Genomic DNA, 6,918 nt, shown 5'->3' with positions numbered 1-6,918 from the left:
TAAATTATTTTTTTAAAAAAGCATCCTGTCTCAAGACTTACCAGTGTTACATAGCAAGGCCAGCCTGGAATACAAAGTGATAGGTGCTGTCTCAAAACAACAAAAAATCCCTCCAGATGGTGCCATACACTGTGTTGTGTAGTAAGCAGAGCCATAAAGATACATCACTTTTTGCAGAGAGTTTATAAAGGCAAAGTTACTTGCCTGGAATCATTGGTATGTGGGTCTAAAGATTTATTTTAGGCCTGGCGTGGTGGCACATGCCTTTATTTATTTTATTATTATTTTTTTGGTCTTTTTGAGACAGGGTCTCCCTGTAGCCCCAGCTGTCCTGGATTCACCATGGAGACCAGGCTGGCCTCGAACTCAGAGATCTGCCTGCCTCTGCCTTCTGAGTGCTGGGATTAAAGGTGTGCGCCACCACGCCCTGCTATGTTTTTAATGATGAAAAAAATCTGCATTTAGAATTAGACTACTGTACTGCTTAGATGATCCCAATTTTGTTGGCAACATCCAAAGCATCGTAATCAGGAGCCAGATGAACATAGGCCTTCTCTCTATCAGGTCTGATCAAGGTATTGACCTTGGCCACATCAATGTCCTAGAGTTTCTTCACAGCCTGTTTGATCTGGTGCTTGTTGACCTTGACATCCACAATGAACACAAGTGTGTTTTCTTCATCTTCATGGCTGACTCAGTGGTCAAGCTTGTTTCTCCTGGGGGGCACTCTTGTGAGGGTATTTGGGCTGCCTCCGGAGCCACAAGGTCTTGGGTCGCCGGAAAGTGGGTGACCTATGGATCTTCTTTTTGTGGCTGTGAACAACTTTCAACACTGTCTTTGCTTTGGCTTCGCCTTTGGGAGGGACAGGAGCTTCCTCCTTCGATTTCGACACCATGTTGGAGAAAAGGGGCTCAACACCTTTAATCCCAGCATTCGGGAGGCAGAGGCAGGCAGATCTCTGAGTTCGAAGTCAGCCCAGTCTACAGAGCAAGTTCCAGGCTACCTGGGGCTATAAGGAAACCCTGTCTCAAAAAGACCAAAAAAGAAAGATTGAAGTTGAGTGTGGTGGCACAAACTTTTAATCCCAGCACTCAGGAGGCAGAGGTAGTTGAACTCTTGAGTTTGGGGCCAGCCTGGTCTACACAGCGATTTTCCAGGCCAGCCGGAGCTACATACTAAGACACTAAATCAAAATAAAAAATAAAAAATATTTATGTATATGTATAATTGTATGTACATGTAAGTGTGTGCATGTAGATTACTCAGAGAGCTGGAGTTGCAGACATTATTGCTTAGGTGCTGGGATCCAAATGCCAGTCCCCATAATTGTGCAACAAGTGCTCTTAATGGTTGAGTACTCTCTATAGCCCATGAGCTCTTAACTCATACTTTAAGTCTGAAACAGTGTCAGGCCAGGGATGGTGATTCACACCAGTAATCCTAGGACTTAGATGGAGGCAGGATCAAGAATTCAAGGCTAATGAGCTACATACAGAATGAGATCCAGTCTTTAAAAAAATAAAAAAAAAAATTACTGGGGCTGGAGAAATGGCTCAGCAGTTAAGAACACTGGCTTTCTTGCAGAAGACCCAGGTTCAAATACCAACACCCACATGGCAGCTAACAACTCTCTATAACTCCAATTCCAGGGGATTTGACAGCCTCTTCTGGGCATTGCATGACACGGGTACCCTTACCTACATGTAGGCAATACACACATACACATAAAATAAAATAAAATATTTTTTAAAAGTCAGATCTCAGTTTTGCATTTCCAGTCTCACCCTTATGCCCCACCCCCACCCCTGCCTCCCACCTTTTTTAGACAGAGGCTCCCTATGTATCCCTGGCTGGACTTGAACTATGCAGCCAAGGTAGCCTGCTTCAGCCTCCTAGGCTGGGATTACAGGCCTGTGCCACCAAGCCTGCTTATTGTGGTTCTGATAAGCATTTTCCTAATGATTAGTGATGTTGAGCTTGTTTTTTCATGTACCTCTTGTGTACCTTTGGAGAAATGTCTATTCAAGAGCTTTGTCTATTTTTGACTTTGTTGTCTTGTTTTCCATTCTAGATATTAATATCAATATATGATTTGTACTTTTTAGACCATTCTGTGAGTTATTCTGTTGATAATGTCCTTTGTTGAGTAAAAGGATGTTTTTGTTTTAGACAGGGTTACTATATATATGTACATCAAGCTGGCCTTGAACCCATGATCTCCTTGCCTCCCTAATGCTGGGATTATAGGCATGTGCCGCCACATCTGGTGAAAGTTTACATATATATGTATATAAATATATATACATGTACATATTTATATACATATATAACAAATATATGTATTGTTGTTGGGTTTTGTTTTGTTTTTGAGACTGAGACAGAAAGCGATGTCTCCCCATGTTGCCCTGGCTAGTCCCAAACTCTTGGGCCCAAAGGATCCTCCTGTATCAGTCTCCCAAGTAGGTAAGATTACAGACCAAATTTTAAATTTAATGAAATCTAACTTCTCTAATTTTTGAACTTTTAACAAGTTTATTGTAATGCATCCTGCAACTTTGCTGAATTTATTAGTTCTAATAGTTTTGGTAGACTCTAGTTTTGTCTTGTTTCAAAACAGGGTCTCACTATATAGCTCTGGCTAGCCTGGAACCCACAGAGATCCACCTGCCCTTAGAGTACTGAGATTAAAGGCATGCACCACACCTGGTTTGTAGGGTTTTAAAATTTTTATTTTTTTAAAATTTTAAGTATTTTTGGTCTTTTTGAGACAGGGTCTCCCAGTAGCCCCACCTGGCCTAGAACTCACTATGTAGACCAGGCTAGCCTCAAACTCACAGAGATCCACCTGCCTCTGCCTCCTGAGTGCTGGGATTAAAGGTGTGCACCACCACACCCAACTTACAAATTTATTTTATGTGTATGAGTGTTTCACTTGCTTGTATATAAGTGCACCTGTGTCATGCGGAGACCAGAAGGCACTGGATCCCCCTGAACTAGTTGAGGACAGTTGTTAGTTGCCATGTGGGTGCTGGAAACTGAACCTGGGTCCTCTGCAAAAGCAGCCAGTGCACTTAACCACTGAGCCATCTCTCCAGCCCTGGACATTTTTTTTCCCTTTGGTATTAAAAAAATTTACTACATTTACTAATTTGTCGGGGAGGTATATGTCGAGGTCAAAGGACAACTTGTGGGAGCTGGTTTTCTCCTTTCTACCATGTGGGTCCTGGGTCTCAAACCCAGGCTTGGCAGCAAGTACCTGAACCTGAGTAATCTTATCTTTTTCCAATTCCTAAAATAGTTTATTTTACACATATTTATGCATGTGTGTGCCACAGCATACATGTGGAGGTCAGAGGACAGCTTTCAAGAGTTCCCTCCATTCATCATGTGGGTCCTGGGGAATGAATTTAGGTTGTCAGGCTTGGCAACCTTTACCTGTTGAGCCATCTTGCAGGTCCTTTGTAGGGTTTTCTACCCACAAGATCAGGTATCTTTGAACATAGGCAACTTTTGTTTCTATTTTATTTATAGGCAGAGTCAGTCTCATTGAACTGTCTGGCTTTGCACTTACTATGTAGCTAAGGATGACTTTGCATTTCTGATCCTTCTGCTTCTCCCTTTCCAGGTCTGGGATTACAGGCATGCACAACCATTCCTGCTCAGTTTATGCAATGCTAAGGATGAAACCCAGGGCATGCTGCATACTAGACAAGCACTCTACCAACTGAGCCACATTCTCAGCATATTTATTTATTTTTTGAGACAGGGTCTCCACCTGGCCTGGAACTTGCTATGTAGACCAAGCTGGCCTGGATCTCAGAGATCCGACAGTCTGTCTCCCAAGTGCTGGGATTACAGACGTGTGCCACCAAGCCTGGCCAAATCCTCCACATGCTTATTTATTGAGACAAGGTCTTATATAGTCCAGTCTGGCCTCAAATTCACATCTGAAGATGGTCTTGAACTCTGTTCTCTTCTACCTCTGGAGTACAGGGATTATAGAATTGCAATACACAACCGACAAACACAAATAGCTTTTATGGGAAAAAGCTTCCTTCCTTCTGTACTATATATTATGAAGTTCAACTTTAACTTTCTCTTTTTGATTTCTCAAATTTGTGTTTACATAGTAGTGGGTGGGGTTATTGACTGTTTTAGAGCTGAAGGAACCTAAGATCCTTCAGTGTAGCACAAGGTCTCACTGCAAATTAAGAGGTTAAATAGACACCTGAAACCTGATCTGTGTTTCTGTTTGGTTTTCTAGGAGCCTACAAAGTCAAGCTGGCAGGCAGGGGGATAAGCCTTTCCCTAGAAGGTATGTGACTAATGTGTGAGACTCAGATTTGTTCCCTTTCTGAATTCTCCCAAGGTCTTATCTTAGGAAGTGAGGAATCTGGCTGAATCCCAGAGCATCCATCTGGCTAAAACAAACATCTTGGGTGGCCTAAGACAGAAAAGAACTTGATGAAGAGTCAGATTTGGAGGTGGGAGACAAATTTGGAAGTAGGGCACAATTTGTCTCTGTGAGGTGTGGTCTCAGCTGTACAGCTGAGTACTTCCTTCCCACTGAATGCCTGTGTCTCTACTGGCTGCTTATAGTGGGGTCTGGACAGGAAGGTATGCTCAAGGGTGACACTGTGGCCCCAGACCACAGATACCTGAGGGTCCTGTGGGAAAGCTACCAGCCATGTTAAACTGTGAAAGACAAAGAACAGTGTACATGTGCAGGCCACACACCTTAGCTCACAGCTAAGGAGGGTAGAGTCATTAAAGTGCAAAGCTCGGGAAGTGACTTCAGGTCATAAACCTTTGAGAGAACAAAAAATTCAAAAGGTTCAGGAAAGACCCTTTTTCCTCTTATAACTGACAGACTGGGGGCTAGGGGTATAGTTCAGTTGTAGAGTACACTTAGCAAAGAGGTGTTTGATCCCCCCACTCCCCATACATACACTAAAGAAAAAAGCCAGCCTGTAATCCCAGTACTTGGGAGGCTGAGGCAGAAGTCTGTGAATTTGAGGCCAGCCTAGGATACAGAATGAGACTCTGTTCCAAAAACCAAAACCAAACTCCTATTTCCTGAATGAAGCTGCTACAAGGAAGGAGGACCATGTGCTTAGCTTCAGAAAGGAGTACTGGTCACAGTACTCTCACCAGCTTTCTAGAGGGTGTACACCAATCCAAAGCTTGTCAGTTTCTTCTCATATAGGGTCTTATGTATCCCAGGCTATATAGGTGAGGACGACCTTGAATTTTATTATAATTTTTTAAAAGCATGTGTTTTGGTGTGGGGGCAGAGCACATGGGTCACAGAGGGCAGGGGAAGATCAGGACAACTCGCAGGAGTCACTTCTACCATGTGAGTGCCAATGGCAGCAAGCACCATTTCACCCTCCACACCAGTTCATACCTGGCTTATCACTCCAGATTTATGTCATGTTAGAGCTAGAATCCAGGGCTCCATGCCTGCTAGGCAAGTAAGTACTCCACCATCTGAGCTACATCTCTAGCCCCAGAAGACAGTTTTGTTTTCAGTTCTTTGAAAGGTATTTATAGCTGTTTCTCCTTAGGCAGTGGAGCCACTCAAACCACTTCTCTTTTCTAGGGTGTATTCGTAACATTTCTGTCACTGTGACAGAAAAGAAAAAAAAAAAAAAAAAAAAAAGGATCAGGAATGCAAGGCCAATCCAAGTTTATATGAGACCCTAGCTCCAAAAAACTCAAAATTCCTGGGCTGGAGAGATGGCTCAGTGTTTAAAACTACTGGCTACTTTTTCCAAAGGACCAAGGTTTGGTTTAGAGCATCCACATGGTTGCTAACAACTCTAGTTCTAGGGGATTTAATGCCCTCTTCTGGCCTCTCTGGGTAGTGCATGCCCATGGTACACATACACATGTGCAGGCAAAATACCATACACATTTAAAAAGTAAAAAGATTGAAAAAACAAACAGCCAGGCATAATCCCAGCACTTGGGAGGCAGATGCAGGTGGACCTCTGTGAGTTCAAAGTCAGCATGGTCTAGATACTGAACTCCAGGCCAGCTAGGGTTACATCCTAAGACTGTCAAAAATAAAATAAAAAGCCCCACCAACCAAACAACAAAAAAGCTGATTTGATTATTGAAGAAAGTTGTATTTCGCCCATACTGATGTTAGGTAGTAGACATTAGTGGTTAACCATCTACCATTAGCTGAACTAGGTCTTGGGCAGAACTCAGTGATCTTGAAGCAAAGACTTGAATTCAAATTCTAACTCCAAACCTGTATTTATAGGCTGAGTTCAGACAAGTGGCATAAATTCCCACTTGGTTGCTTTACCTAAGGGATGGGCATCACTCCTAGACATATGTCCAGTAGGAGTAATGAGCAGGGCCCACAGCAGTTGTTTACAATCATATTTTTTGTACTTTTAGATCACAACTGTTATCTGGATGGGGCAAAATGTATCTACTACAGCTGGTAAAAACAAATGGAATTTTGCTGGCTGACATAAAGGGAAGTGGAGGCCATTATGGCTTCAGTTTGTGTCTGAAGCAAATATAGTCTGCATATTTGTGCTGGTTATGAAACTGCAGTGAGCTCTTCCTCACTAGGGGAAGACCAAGTTTCCAGTTCTGAAGTCCACACCCTCTTCACTTAGCAAACCCAGTGCTTACCTGTGGGTCCCAGGCAAGCTGGCCAGGCTTACGTGCAATATATCCCTGTGCACTGTGCTGAATGGGCTACTGAAAGGGAGCGAGAAGGAGTGCAAGACACACTTGGGCGGCTAGGAGAGTGAAAGGAGTAAGGCAGAGTAAACTCAGTGACTGCTCTGTCCTCAAAGCACAGTAGGTCAACCAAGAACTCAGTTCAACCTTAAAAATAAACAAAACTTTATTTGACAAAAAAGTTATTTACAGTAGTTTTCTTTTTTTGCTCA

The 6,918-nt window shown here is 42.9% G+C and overlaps 1 pseudogene; it reads right to left on the bottom strand.

The window, feature by feature from the left end:
- Positions 1-328: 328 nt before the first annotated feature.
- LOC103748513 lies at positions 329-969 on the bottom strand (annotated as a pseudogene).
- Positions 970-6,918: the final 5,949 nt, after the last annotated feature.

The sequence above is a fragment of the Nannospalax galili genome, unplaced genomic scaffold (genome assembly GCF_000622305.1).
Source record: "Nannospalax galili isolate Female #2095 unplaced genomic scaffold, S.galili_v1.0 scaffold2126, whole genome shotgun sequence".
Taxonomy (NCBI): Eukaryota; Metazoa; Chordata; class Mammalia; order Rodentia; family Spalacidae; genus Nannospalax; species Nannospalax galili.
This window is presented reverse-complemented; position numbering and strand designations above follow the sequence as displayed.